Source organism: Lycium barbarum, chromosome 2, assembly GCF_019175385.1.
Source record: "Lycium barbarum isolate Lr01 chromosome 2, ASM1917538v2, whole genome shotgun sequence".
Classification (NCBI taxonomy): Eukaryota; Viridiplantae; Streptophyta; class Magnoliopsida; order Solanales; family Solanaceae; genus Lycium; species Lycium barbarum.
The window spans coordinates 68,952,559-68,969,157 of NC_083338.1; positions in this window are offsets into that span (position 1 = coordinate 68,952,559).

The following is a 16,599-nucleotide window of genomic DNA, read 5'->3' on the forward strand; positions in this document are numbered from 1 at the left end:
GATGAGAAAGCTTATAAGACCTTGTTAAAGGAAAGTCCAGCATAGAGGTTCTTCAATGACAAGAAATGATAGCAAGTAATGACAAAAAGGGAAGTCAAGTTGAAAAAGAAATTAGAGAAAAGTGATATGGAAAAGTGTAGTTTGTGATTGGTATAATCAAGAGTAGAAGAGCATGAGGCATAAGGGGTATTAGTTACGCATGAGGCTTAGACCCTCGATAGCAAAGATGGTGTTACAAGTAAACTTTGAGCCCCGAAGAAGAGGGCAAGTGACATTGCATGGATAGTATGGATAACTAGACACGCTATTATTCTTCATAGGCCCAGAGTAGGAAATCATGCTCTTTGAACTTTTGACCTGCAGAGGGTCCTGCGATGGCCTAGCGTTGCTGACCCAATGCGAATGGGCCGGGCTTCAGGTCAAAACTTTAGATTTTTGTGTTTTTCTTATATTTAAGCTTGGAGTTTATTTCCCTAACACAAAAAGAGAACAAGTCTCATGCCTCAATAACCCTCCAAGGTAAGTTCTATGATGATTCTAGGTTGAATTCAAGTCGCTAATATCCTTCTAACGTGATTAAAACCCTTCTAATCTGTAGAAACTTGATTGAGACATTATAGTTGGACGTGGAAACCTTAGCATGAAAATTCAAAGAAATGAACATCAAAAAGGTAATCCTTTCCCCTTATAATCATTTGTAGTTGTGAATTGATGAGTTCTTGGATATTAGTAAATGGGTTTGATATATGAACTATGATAAGGTTTTGGATTTTTGACTTAGGATTGTTGTAATCATATGGGTGATGAAGAATTGTGTTAATTACATCTAATTGAGATTGTAGAATCACCTAGAAGTAATAGATGGGAATTGGGTGAAGAAAATACCATTAATGAAGGTTATGGAACTTTACGCCCACCAAGTGTTTGATAAAATGCTTAGATGATCAAAGCAAGAGTATTATTGTTAATACTGAATTCCTTTGACTTGTATTGTTATAGATTAAGGTTGAAAGGGTTGACGAACGTTGAATTTTGCTCAGAGGTCAGAATTAAGGTACGTGAGGCTAACTCTCTACGTTTGGGAATATTAATGATTCTCATTATGCAGCGTTCTTTTACAACATTACGAATTGCCTCAGAAATATAGTTAAGCTTAGTTCGTTGAATAGTTGCAGAACTTCTATTATTTAGTTTCGTAATTTGTTCATGACTTTCATTACGAACGTTGTGAGCTCAGTACTTAATCAATATAGAGTTGTGTTTGATGCCTATGAGTCTCAGTCTAGAATACTCAGCATGTTTATAAATAGTTAAAGCTTTAGGTCTCATAATAAGTTCATGAATACATGTCTCAGTGAGTCATTGCTCAGTATGTAAGTGTTGTACTTTTCAGCATGATTCTCAGTTCTTTTATATAAATTGTTTAATGAAGGAAAACCTGTGTTTTGGGCCTAAGGCCATAGTTATGTATACGTACGTATACTTGGGCCCAAGGCCACAGATTTGTGCACATATATTGGGTATAAGGCCATAGATTTTTGGGCCTGAGGCTACAGATTATGTTTTCAGTTAAACAGGTGATTCTCCATTCAGAACAGGAAGTATTCATATCCTTACTTCTTTTGTTCACTTCAGTTATCAGTCATCAGTTCAGTTTCAGTTTCAGCTTCAGTACTTAAATTTCTTTCTTTCAGTTGCTTTACATACCAGTGCAATTCAAATGTACTGATGTCCCTTTTGGTCGGGGCCTACATGTCGCGATGTAGGTAATGATTTACAGGATGACGAATCTACTCGCTAGGATTTCCAGTATCAGCTAATTGGTGAGCCTCAGTCTTTTAGGGCATTATTATTTTTTTACAGTCTTTCAGTATTTACAGACAGTCAGCTATACTGGGAGCCTTGTCCGGACAACAGTCAATGTTTTTAGTACTTCATCAGAGGCTTCATAGACTTGAATGATAGTTACATAGAGTCGCAGGATTTTCATGTTGGCCATGTTGGCTACAGTTTATACTTCAGACTTATATTAGCGTCTCCGCATTTAGATTTAATCATTCAGACTTTCGGTATATCAGCATGTGTTAGTTTATTTTCACATTCTGTATGTTATGATATAACATGTTGATTCAGCCAGCCAGTTGGTTCGCTCGGTCAGATATTGTCAGGCACCGGGTGCTGTGTTACGTCGAGGCCCAGGTTCGAGGCGTGAATACAATTACCCATATGGAATCAAACTTACATTGCGAACGGGGCAACCTTGTAATGAAATCCATATTGATCATCTCCCATTTCCACATCGGATTCTCTATATCCTGCAATAGCCCAACGGGTTTTTTGTGCTCTACCTTCACTTGCTGACAATTAGGGCACTGGGCAACGAACTCGGCTACATTCTTCTTCATATCATTCCACTAGTAGATCTCCTTAATATCATGGTATATCTTCGTCGACCCCGGGTGGATATAACAGTGGGGATAATGAGCTTCTTCCATGATCTTCTGCCGAAGTTTCGCAACATTTGGAACACATAGTCGACCTCGATATCCCAAGACCTTATCTTCTGATATTTGAAGGTTGTCTTCTCTTTTTACTGAACCCTGTCTCTAAGCGGTAATAATATAGGATGCTCATGTTGCCACTCTTTCACCGCTGTTACTAGAGATAAGGTTGATATATCCTGAATGTTGACACTACTGTCACCTGAGTCTAACAATCGGGCTCCCAAACTAGCTAGCTGATTAGCTCTCAAACTAACTCCCTTTTCTCGACCCCCAAGTATGATAAGCTACCCATAGATCTGCGACTGAGGGCATCAACTACAACATTAGCCTTCCCCGGATGGTATAGAATATCAACATCATAGTCCTTCAGCAACTCTGACCATCGTCTCTACCACAAGTTCAATTCCTTCGGTTTGAAGATGTACTGGAGGCTCTTGTGATCTGTATAAATATCAACATGAACACTATATAAATAGTGCCTCCAAATCTTAAGTGCGTGCACAACAGCGACCAACTCTAGATCATTGGTCGGATAGTTCTTCTCATGCTTCCTCGATTGTCTCAAAGCATAAGAAATTACATTACCGTGCAACATAAAAACACATCCTAAACTGACGCCTGAAGCATCATAATAAATTGCATAGCCCTCTGAACCATCAGGAAGTAACAAAATTGGTGTTGATGTCAATTTGTCTTTCAACTCTTGGAAACTCCGCTCGCAAGCGTCTGTCCACTGAAACTTAGCCGCTTTTGCGTCAACTTTGTCAATGGAACTGAAAGATAAGAAAAACCTTCTACAAATCTCCTGTAATACCCTACTAATCCCAGGAAACTGCGAACCTCCATCGGAGTCGTGGGTCTAAGACATGTCTTTACGGCCTCAATCTTTTGTGAATCAACCCTGATACCCTCATATGAAACAATGTGGCCTAAGAATGCCACGGAGTTCAACCAGAACTCACACTTAAAGAACTTTTCATATGACTTACGATCCTGTAATACCCAAAGTACTGCTCTCAGATGATTTGCATGCTCTGCCTCCGAACATGAATACACCAAAATATCATCAATAAATACAATCATGAACAGATCCAAGAACGGCTTGAATGCACAGTTCATTAAGTCCATGACTACTACTGGAGCATTAGTCAACCCGAAGGATATCACAAGAAACTCGAAGTAACCATATCTGATCCTGAAGGTTGTCTTCAGAGTGTATTTCTCCCGAACTCTAACTTTATGGTACCCAGATCTTAAGTCAATCTTGGAGAAGCACTTGGAACCTAACAACTGGTCAAATAGATCATCAATCCTCGGGAGGGGTTACTTATTCTTTATCGTCACCTTTTTCAGCTATCGATAATCTAAGAACATTCTCAGCGAGCCATCTTTATTCCTCACGAACAACACCGGTGCACCTCACGGTAAAGTACTAGGCCTAATAAAGCCCTTCTCGAGAAAATCTCTCAACTACTCCTTCAACTCCTTTAACTCGGCAGGAGCCATTCTGTAAGGAGGGATAGATATCGGTTGCGTATCTTGTAGTATATCAATAGCAAAATCAATCTACCGCTATGGTGGAATACCTGGAGGCATCTGGGATCACATATGGGAATTCATTAACCATTGGAACAGACTGAAGAGTCAGCGGTTCTGCGTCTGCATCTCTAATTCGGACAATATGATAGATACAACCCTTCGTAATCATCTTTTTCTCCTTGATATAGGAAATTAACCTACCTCTCGGCGTTGCTACATTGCCCTTCCATTCTAGGACTAGTTCCCCTAGAAAATGAAATCTGACAATCTTAGTCCAACACTCAATATTAGCATAATAATATGTTAATCAATCCATACCCATAATGACGTCAAAATCGTCCATCTCTAATTCTATAAGGTATGATGAGGTCTGACGGCCACAAACAACTACCGTGCAATCCCGATAAACTCTCCTAGCAATAACTGGCACGCACCAACTGGTGTGGATATAGAAAAGGGTTCACTCAATGACTCAAGTACTATGCTGAATTTCAACGCAATGAACGGAGTAACATACAACAAGGTGGATCCCGGATCTAGTAATGCACAAACACTATATGAAAAAATCTGTCAATGTACCTGTCACAACATCTGGTGAAGACTCTAAATCCTAACGACCTGCCAAGGTATAGATACGATTTTGACCACCGCCTGAACTGGAAACTCTGCCTCTAGCTCGACCTATACCAGCCGACAACTGTGACCGGCGCCCTGAGGGACGCACTGACGAGGATGACCCCGCTACAAACCCAGTCGGTTGTGCCATTCCACCCTGCCCTCTGTGTGGACAATCTCTCATTATGTGACCCGGACGTCCACACGAATAACAAGCATGTGAACCATACTGGCACCCCCCGTAATGCCCCCTACCGCCACTACAACAAATTCGATTATCTATGACAAATGATTTTGTCACTTATAAATTATATTTCCTCGAAAAAAACCCTTGTATAACGAAAACAATTTTGTTAATTAGTCGTCCCTAAATACGGGTCACTAAAAGTATACAAATACAACTTAGTGTTTCATCACTAAAAGAGTCATATTAATTTACAAAAAAAAAACATTCCGTCCCCAAATGCGTAGCATTTGTGACAAATTTGTTTGTCATAAAAAGTGTAATTTTTTGTAGTTGACAGTATGCTTTTGTCACCAAAAAGGTTAATAACACCGACAAAAATATATTGTCGCTAATTATTTAGTTCAATTAGTGACGACGCCAATTGACTCTAAAGTATATGTATTTCGTAGCCGAACAAATGTAATTTTGTCACTAAAGAGTGTCTTTTATATTCAAAAATGTTTCGTCCACAAATGTATAGATTAGTGACAAATTTGTTGTTATAAAATGTTTACAGTTTTGTAGTTAAATCTATCTTCTTGGCACTAAAAGTATTACTTTTATTGACAAAAATAATTGTAACTATAAAGTGTCATGATTAGTGACAATTACCACTGTCATAAAATAAAGCATTAATTCATACCCAATAAAAAAGGAAGATACTAGGACAACTATATTTTTGTCACTAAATGTAGTGAACTTATGACAAACTAATTTGTTTCGTGACAAAAATATATTTGTCTAGAAAAATTTAATTTAGTCGTTGCTAAAAACTAATCCTTTAATGACAAAATCTTTTGTCACTAGTTACAAACATTTGATGACGTTTAATTATTTTGTAGATATTAATTTTTAAAATTAGAATTTCATAATTTAAAATAAAATAATAAAACATGCCAGATAATAATAAAGTTCACCCATGATCATACAATTAAGAACAACTAAAATTGTACTGAGATAATATCTCATTACAAACTCCTTAAATAAAAGTAAAATATATCTAATAACAAGAAAATCCAACTGAAATGTACTAAATATTACTCCTAAACTAAGACAGATAGTGCAGGTTTCTTCCAAAGCACCAATCCAAGTGAAATATACGAAATATTACTCTTAAACAAAGACACATAGTGCAGGTTTCTTCCAAAATACTAGTAATGTGGTGACACTTAGCTTGCAATCAGTCTTGATTCAATTCTCACCTTTAATACACGTGGAAAAGAGAGAAAAATAAATTTAAGGTTAAATTTAAAGTGCAAAAGTTGAAAAATTCAAAGGTCAATGGTTATGAATGAACTATCCAAAGCTAAATTGAGTTCATCATCAAAAGGGTTTATCGTTTTGGAACAACATCATCAATATATGAGCAACATTATGGATATGAAAACATTAAACAACTATGTTTCTTTCATTAGAAAGAATAATAGTACTGGAGTAGAAGGACCAAAGCAAGAATAACACAGGTCTCAATCAACGAATGGGAAAAAAGTATTCTCAATTAGCTAATTCAGCTTGGAGTGATTTCTTCTTCTCCTTTGCCTCACAACTTCATTGCTACAGTTGCTTGTAGAATTTGTAAATTCCTGAGCTTAACTATGTTCAAGAAGAAAGGTAAACTTTTTAGCTATATACAATTTTGGGCACAGTACACCAAAGCCTAGCTTAAGAATGTAAACAATTACGGATCCTTTTCGAGCCATGAGATTGATCAAAATTTACCTGAGAACACTTTAGACATAACTTAGTAGCCTATCATGATCCTATTTAAGCTCCACCAATTTCTTTTCCCTCAACTAGATTACACAACAATGTTATTCTTCTCCAAGACAAAACTAAATAGTTCTGAATTTTTTCCGCACTACTACCAAAATGCTTATTCTACATGAAGTTGTCTAGTATTTACCTAAGAACACTTTGGCCACAACTCTTTTTTTTTTTTAAATTGTGTTCTAACAGGCCAGGCCTGTTAGAACTTTTTATTAATAAATGTATAATGTAAAAAAACAGTCTATTACAGCACGTCTATAATATGAACTAGCTAAAATTAAAAAAATAAGAGACTGTCCTCCATTTCTATCCTGTGTGCCTAAACTAGTATGCCCTTTGTAATCATGTTGAGTCAGCTTTGATGATAGTCAAAATCTGTGCACACACCATATGATTATCCATACATGTAGTATCATTATTGATGATCAAGCTGTTGAATCCTCCCTGTTCTAATCCTCAGTTGAGGCAGTTGTGATTTGTCCATATTGAGAATTCTTCTTCCTTCTGATGGCATGAGTATAACGTCATGTACCTTGATCTCTGCATGATCCAAAGCCTGATTTGCTAGAAAGTCTGCCAACATGTTGCCTTCTCTGAAAATATGATTAATCTGTACTTGTATTGCTCTCATGTCCTGTTTGATCTCTTCAATCTGATTTCTCAGTTCCCATGGAATGATCCATATATCTTGTAAGATGTTTAGAAGGATAAGTGAATCAGTCTCCAGTTGAACCTGTTGAATGTTGTGTTCTTTACAGAACTTCAGTGCCTGTTTTATAGCCGCAACTTCAGCTTCCATGTTTGTTGCTATTCCCATTTGTTGTGCTTCAGCATAAACCAAATCCCCATTACTATCTCTGATGCAGAATCCATATGAACTGAGCCTAGGATTACCTCTACTTGCCCCATCTATATTGCATTTTAGTCTCCCTGAAGGTGGCATTCTCCAGACCACCTTAGCATAATAAACTTTTGGTTTATATCTACTAAGGTGCTGATGCCTATTTTCCCAATCACCAGATACATTCTGCAGCCACAGGAATCTCTTCCTTGTCAGTTGATGTAATATGTGTTGTACTTGTTGTTTCAGTCTGTAGAAAGGAACTGATCCTCCATGTTTAATGGAGTTTCTTCTCTTCCATAATGACCACATGATCACTGCAGGAATTGCTCCACTTTGGCCGCAACTCATTACCTTTCACAGTCATAATTCCACTCAACCTATAATTAACTTCGTTTTGTACACTTTCTATGTCTTCCATATGTTATTTTAACAATAACAACAATGGAAAATCGGACAAACAAAATGTTGTCTAAAGAATGAAAACAAACGAATAGGATTAAGAGATCAACTAATGATGGAGAAAACAGAACTAAGAGTTTGTCGTAGCTTAATTGGAACATATATACTAATTACTGCAAGTATGAAAACAATCAACTATTCCTAACTTCATGTCTAGTTTAGTATATGAAAGAGGACCACCAATTAATGAATCATGGATAAAAAAAGATCTCAAAGCTTCAAGACTGCTGCAACAACTACAATTCTAATATCATCTCCTAATAACAGTAACTTATTTTATGTTTCAAGTGTCTAGCTAGGTTAATGAGGAGCACTACTCTTTCCCTCATGTTAATTTATTCCGGTTTTGTTGAGTAGAGTTGTATAGGAGGTATATGTTTGGATTTCTAGACAGCCTGGTGTGGTACCAGTTGTTGTGGTTTTGTAAAGTTCTTTGGTGATTAATGCTAAAGGTTGATTACAAAAAAAAAATGAGATCTCAAAAGTAGCAAATCGAGTCTAAACAAACGATTTTTTGTCACTAAGAACTCCAACATTTCATGGCCTTCCTAGGGAGCCAATAGGTTTATTTAGGATATGGACAAATGAACTTCCTAGGGAGTCAATTGGTTCCTTTAGGATATGGACAAATGAAAATGCTTAACTCTAGAGTTAGGAAAAACAAAATCAGGCTAAACCATCACTGAATGACCAGATACGCTAGAAGTAAGTAGCGAGGGATTCAGAATATAATTGGTATAAACTAAAACTTCTTGTTAAACATGGAGTTTTAGTTGGTGAAATAAAACAGAAATATACCTAAAGTTGGCATTTGATAGAGCTCAGTCTTTGCTGCATCATTAAAAAAATATATAATAAAAAGAATTCAAATAGAACTTATCATGTAAAGTTGTGTTACTTCTAACCTTGATGGTGATGACCTAGCAAAAAGTTGTTTTCTTCTAAACATTTCCTCTTGGTGTGCTGCTACAGTATCTAATTGAGAATTTAATGCTTGTATCTGGGCCTGCTGGGTTTCTATCTGGGACTACTGGGTTTCTACCACAACTTCTACTACATCTAATCGTTTCTCTAAATCATGTTGGACACTAGCAGCTTCCTCTTTTGTCTTTCTAAGGGAGTCTTCTAACTCTGTCGTTCTCCTTTGTGTGGATCTTGTATTATTAGGTTTCAGACCATAACCGAGATCTTTTATGTACCCCAATTTTGTACCAAGTGCAGAATCCACAATTTCATCAATAGTCATGGAAGGCTATCCCGAAGTATATATATCTTTCAAATCTTTCATGTTGTTCTGCATAAGAACATTAATATTATTTAAATTAATTAAAAATCTAGCATCAAATAAAACAATATGTAGTGAAAACCACGCTACCAAATAGCAGAATAAGACACAAATTGTCACGACCCAACTCACGAGTCGAGCGGGCACCCACACTAAACCCCCTGGTGGGCGAACCCTTCCCTTACTCTACCATTTTTAGAATTAACCATTTTTAAAATTAACATATGGAAGATTAAATAATACAAGCAGTCTCAAATCATATCATAATTATCTAAAGTGCGAAAGTACAAACAAAACCCCAAGAATCTGGTCAATTCATAGCACAAGGGCCACTACATAACACATAAGTCTGAATGGAAATAATAAAAGTCTGAATACTATCTCGAGAGAGAAAGGACAGATATAAATAGAAGAGTTTTCTGGGTTGTGGGCTGGAACAATGCGCACCCTGGAAACTCAAATAAGAAGCCTCGGGAATCACTTGTGAGGGCCTGACGAGGATCTTGGAACGAACTCTACACTCAGAAAGTAGTACAACAAGGTAGTATTAGTACAAACAGTATGTGTTAGTAGGTATCATAGGTCGACAACAATTAGTTCACATATATGAACAAAGAAATCAACAAGTGGACATGCAAGAAATCAAGCACACTCACGAACCAATCCAACATAAGATCAATCCAAATATCAAGTGTCGTGTACAAAATCAAGCAATGAAGAATGGATGTAAGGGGGAATGCATATACGATGCAATGCACTGGCCAACTGCCCATACCGTACACACATGCTAAGGACGAAAACCTCTATGTCTCAATAGTCATGACCATGAGGGACCCGCAAAGTCCATGTACACCCTCGTCCTGGCAAGAAACCTCGGGCAGCGAGTACAACACATTCCGCTTCGGTAACAACCTCGAATCATTGATTCTCATCTCTCTTTTACACGATCCGACAAAAACCTTGGACGTTCCACTTTCTCACTTATCATCATCAGTACCAAGTCACAATTCATATCAATGCATCATATGAAATGAGAATGTATGCCATGCATGATATCTTAATCAATAGTATATCATAATCAAGATCTCATACGTCTTATCATAAGTACACATCACGATTCAAGCCTAATCTCATTATCCTTCCTTTTTCCGATGATAAGTGACATAACAAGAGAGATGAATGAATACCCAAGTCACAACGTAGCAAATAAGGCGACAAGCCCAATCATAACCACAAGGTGACAAGCCCACAAACAACAACAGAACAACCCTAATAGGATTTCATCTCCACACCATACCCGAAGGTCTAACGTGCTTTTCCAGTCAATATCTAACTCCTACATATGCTTCACTAATTGGAGTCTAACCAAAAAGGTAAACAATAACCTACCTCAATGCCGAGCGGGTGCCACAAACTATCCAACACGAGCCTTTCCCTTTTAAAGATCTTCCGAATGTTCGAAGTCTATTCAACAATGTAATCTACATTAGAAATGGATACTAACGACACCCATCATGCTAAAATAAGATTCAAATAAAAAAACAACCTGTTAAAGAGAAACCCGAGCCCACAAGGAAAAATAGGAATTTAAAGTAAAAATCGGCTACCCATTGCTTAAGAAGTTCAATACCATTCCCCAATTACTAATTAGACTCAATCGATCATCAATTTCACCCTTTAATAAAAATAAAAAAATTTAGAAAGAAACTCTAACTATCCATATTCGTAATCCACGAAATTTAGATAGATTCAACTTAGCATATAATTATCCCAAGTATTCATGACTAGATTACCAAGATTTTTCCAACCAAAACTCACTTTCAAAGCATATGATTCATGAAGTTAAACTTAGAGTCTACAATCTTTATTTCCAACTAAATGTCATGCCTCAAAACCCACCCTGGACATAACAGGCATCCGATGCTATAAACAACACCGGAAGCACCTTATAAAATAACTAAACATCAATTTCCTTTTTAATAATCTTTCCTTATTAAATTAAACAAAGTTATAACTGCATATATCAGGATCACAATTATGAACTAAAATCAGCAGAAGTCTAATATAAGTAAATAGTCGTAAACGTGGCAAACACCCATTAAGTCGTACGAGACTTTGACAATCTATCCACAATTCTGACAACTATCTATGGAGCTTCTAAGAGACACAACAATCATCTAACTTTGGGACGCAGCCCGGAAATCTAGAATAATAAATGAAACAGGATGTGTCCCACGAACAAGGATGTGGGCCCACCAAATCAACAGCAGCAACAAGTTCTCCTAAGCATCGAGAGTATCACGAACCTGCTTTTCTCCATTACCTAACATACTATCAAAAACAACAATGGTATGCCTGAGTACTTTCGTACTCAGTGAGTGCCTCGGGGACAACAAGTAATATAAAAATAAAATAATAATACATAAAGAAATCAGTTCTAGAAAGATAGTATAAAAACTGTCATTCCATTTTATGATTCTTAATATCATTTGTTAAACAGTTTACAAAGCCATTAATCAATATAAAAACAATTATTCAACTTGTGTATCTCAATAAGAATTATCAAAACTGATTATAAAGCCTTTTGTCAAGTTACAACTTTCAATTATGCCTTTCAAATTGATCATGATTGTCAACAACAGTTCCATGAGAGAATAAGAATATCACACATGCCAATACAGGCCCAAGAAGCAATCACATCGAAGGGATGACCGTAGAGGTTCCCTAAACACAGCGCACCACACCGGAATATGTAATTTTCGATGGCTATCTTTCCTCCCGAATAGCTAACCGCACTCCGGGTAGCGAACCCGGTAATGGCCACTCTTCCTCCCGAATGGCTAGGAAATTACCACACTAGGATCCATAGTGGCTACCCTTCCTCCCGAGTAGCTAGGCCAAACACAACAACAAAGCTCATAGCATAGAAGCCGATTCACAATTTGTCTCAAGGTATGTCACACCATCAATTAACATTAAGGTTCATTATGCCATATCGTAAAGATAAATCATTTCAATGAATGTTTTGAAAATGTTTACACTTCTTTAGCCAAGATTTCAATGTCATAATTCATCATGAAAACATTAATACCAATCCTTAGTCATCATTACTGGTCATCTCTTATAGAGGAAAAACGATTATGATTTCATATACGCATATAGAGGATAATACAATCAAGGTTTAATGTGGGCTTATCCCCTCACGCACACCAACCATAATCAAAGCAAGGAATTAGGGTTTTGCATGAGAAATTCTCCTCTTTATTCAATAAATAACCTTTGAGAAGAAAACATATATCCATGATGAGGTTTTTAAAAGAGAGACATACAAATTACCTTTATATTCAAAAAGGATTTTATTTTTAAAGAGACATACCTTAATACGTTAAAAAAAATTTAACAATTCACTTTCCTAATGAAGAACGCCCAAACCCTAGCTTGAATCACATTGGGAAGAATTATGCTGCAATCCCTAGGTTTTGGTCACAAGAATCATGTTAAGAATCATGGGTTTGATGTTAGAATAGATTAGTAATGTTAAGGGTGTCCTTACCTTTGATTTGAAGACTTGGAGGAATGATTTTCGTCCTTAGGGTTTGGGAGAATGAAAAAAAATGGGAACAAAATAAGACCATACCCATTTTAAACCAAATTTTCTGCCAGACACGGTGAAAGTACGGCCACAAAGTACGTCCCGTACTTTGGCTGCCAACAACAGTGAGGAACGGAAGAAGTACGGCCTAAAAGGACGTCCTGTACTTTCTGGGCGTACTTTGGGCTAAGTTTACAGCTTTTGCGCCCTTCAGTAAAACGAACATAACTCTTTGTACATAACTTTTCCTGGGCTGGGCAACCTACCATTGGAAAGCTATTTCAAAGATCTACAACTTTCAACAAGGAAGTTTTTTGCAAATTCGAAACCCATGTTCATAAAAATCACCCAGAAGACAGACCTACCAAAACTTAGGCGAATTTAAGAGCCCTTAAGAACTTCAATTGTTGGTTTGACTTCAAAACGACCATCTTCCACCCGAATTCATCAAGAATGGATTCATATATATATAATATCATCTTAACACTAGATTTTTACACATTCACACCTAGTTCAATTTTACAGGGTGTTACACTAAACCTTTAAATTCCACGATAGAATCCAAGCTTAAACATTAAATAAAACACAAGGAATAAAAAGGAACTTACCCTATGAAGATTCAACCCTAAATGCTCCTCAATTTGCCCTTAGTACTCTCTAGGATTCAATTTAGTGAATGGGAAAGGAATGGTCAGAAATGGGAAAATATAATGTTTCTAATCTAGCGATCTCTACTTACGCGGAGCAAGGGTCTGCCTACGCGATCCCGCCTCAGTGGAATTCATTAATGACTCAGCACTTACGCTAATACGAAGAAAGGGTCGCATGCGTGTCACCGCGCCTGCGGAAGAGACCTCGCAGGTGCGGAGGAACCCGACTCAACAGGGACTCATATTTGCAGACCAGGCCTCACCTGGGCCGGTCCGTAGATGCGTCCAAGCAACACATCAGAAAACCAAAAAAAATTGGTTTTCACCAAGTTCACCCAAAATCTCGACATCCATCCAACACCTTCCTGATACAAACTGAATATGTAGACACATGTAAAAACGTGCTATGAACTCACCCGTGGCCTCAAAATTCCCAACGGAGGTCACGTTGACCCAGTCAACCCCCAAACAGCCAAAATCAAGTTTCAGACCACGGGCACAAAACGCTTCTGAATGCTTCGTGAACCGAACCACTCATCCCACCAAGTCATAAGACCCTCCAGACCTCATAGAATCAACAACATTATGAAAACGGTCCGTTTATCCAAAAGTCAACTATTGGTCAATCATTTTTCACTTTAAGGTTCTAATTTCCTCAAATCCCACCAAAACTTTCCCGATGATCTCGGGAATAGTGTCGCCCATCCCCGCGAGTCAAAAGCACTCTAAAGGGGCTAGGGAATGAAGCTATCTCATTTGACCTCAACTTCCTCACCTGCCTATCCAAGATCTCTATCGGCTCTTTCTCAAAGGATAGATTCTGATTGAAAAGTACCGAGTCCCACTGAATTATATAAGAGTCGTCTGAATGGTACTTCTTCAACATGGAATACTGGATGAACACCTGAAAAACCTGGTAGAAAAGCTAACTCATAATCCACCTCACCAACACGGCGAAGAATCTCAAAAAGACCAATGAACCTCGGGCTCAACTTGCCCTAACAGAACCTGTTCACCAACCATAAACTCTAAATCACGAACCTTCCGGTCCGCATACTCCTTTTTCCTACTTTGAGTTGCCAAAGCTTTTCCTGAATCTGCTTCACTTTGTCCAAGGACTCTCTCACCAAATCTGTACCTCAAGCTCTTACCTCAAAAGCATCGAACCACCCAATTGGAGAACGATATCTCCTACCATACAAAGATTCGAAGGGTGTCATGTCAATGCACGAGTGATAACTGTGTTGTAAGAAAACCTTGCCACTGTAAAAACCGATCCCAATTACCACCAAAGTCGATAACACAAGTTCTCAACATGTTCTTAAGAACATGAATAGCTCTCTCGGACTAACCATCAGTCTGTGGGTCAAACGCAGTCCTAAGATCCAACTGATGCAATGACCCTCCCGGTCATTATGGAAGATCTAGGATCATCCTACTAAGTAGAATCCTTCCAAGGGTATCATCCTACCAAGTAGAACCCTTCCAAGGGTAGAACGAGCTAATAAAAACTCAAATGTAGCAGTCTAAGAACTGAAAACTTGACTTTTCGTGACTATTATTTGATGTTATTGAGTCCATTGGGGGGTGACGTAGGAAATTAGACCTCTGTTGGGGATTCCGAGGCCACAGGTGAGTCTGTATGGTGTTTTTACATTAATATGCATGTTTTGTTTATGTTTGTGATGCCTCGGATGAAGTGTTATGTGGTAGAGTGGAAAACTGTGGGAATTTATGAGCTCACTGGTTTAGTGGGACCGCAGTAGCGGACGAAGTACTGCTGCGGCGGGACTGCTGTAGCAGCGGGTCTCTTACCTCCGCGGTCAGTTGGGTTTTGGGGTGTCCACTATGGCGGGCACTAGACCGCTGTGGCGATTGCGCTATAGCGGGACCAGGCTCACCACAGCGGAGGGAAGCTTTTAGTTGGGTCCGCTATAGCGGGCACTTGGCCGCTATAGCGAGATCACCGTAGCGGCAGAACGACCATTGCAGCGGTCGACGAGGAACAGTAGTCGTGTTTAAAAAACTTAGTCTAAATTCTTTAGTCATAAAACTTCAAAACTATTTCCAAGGAGCACTTAGGGCGAATTTCTAAGCTAAGGGAAGAATATTCTTGAGAAGTAAGTCTCAACCATCCCTTCTTTCATGATGCTTTCATCTCTAAGATTATCATCATTCTAATGTGTCTACAATGGAGAATTGGAAATAGTAACCCTAGAACTTAATAAACTTTTAATAGTTAGTGGGCTATGAATACTATTGTATGTTTATCATCTAAAGGCTTGGGTTATCACTTTCTAATAAAGAATTGAACTGTTAGAGACATGAACTAAGTGAATTGAGACTTAGGGTTTCATAAGATGGTGGCTTGACCATAGAAACTGCTTGTAAGTGATAATTTGATTGAATAACCTTATAAACCGATAATTGGTGGTTTCTAAGGCCAATGTTAGGATGATTTACGCCTAGTAATCATTCATCCATTAGAAAAGGGTAAGGTGGAAGGGTGTTCATTGAGTTGATATTGTTGACTAGAGTGATTGTGACTTATTTAGCATCTTAATTGCTAGACTTTGAGCATTCCGAGAAATTACGGAAGGGAAAGGATATAGCAGAGTAATTTGCATTTTCCTGGCTCTGCAGTTGAGGTAGGTTACGGTCTACTTTAGACTTTGATTAGTGGATTATATGTGTTATGAGATTGATAGGAGAAAGCATGTCTAGTCTTCGAGCATAATGTGTGGTTGAATTTCCTGTATGCTATTGATTGAGTGATTGTGTGGGTTTAGTGCCATTACTCGATGTGTGGTGATCTACATTTTGATGACCATTGTGGTGAGAAGTTAATATGAAATTCTTGATGAATTGAGATACAAATTGATAATCGATTATTGAAAGTGATGTCACAATAAATAAATATATATATATATATATATATATATATATGGAAAGGCACATTTGACCGGGGGTGAGGATGAGACTTAGACATGAAAAGGCACATTTGACCGGAGGTGAGGATGTGACCTAGATTATAGGCTCGTGGTCCGAGGTTTGTTCTAGAACGAGTGGTACATAGACACCATGGGTCCCGTGCAGGTCATGGCTATTGCGCAATGAC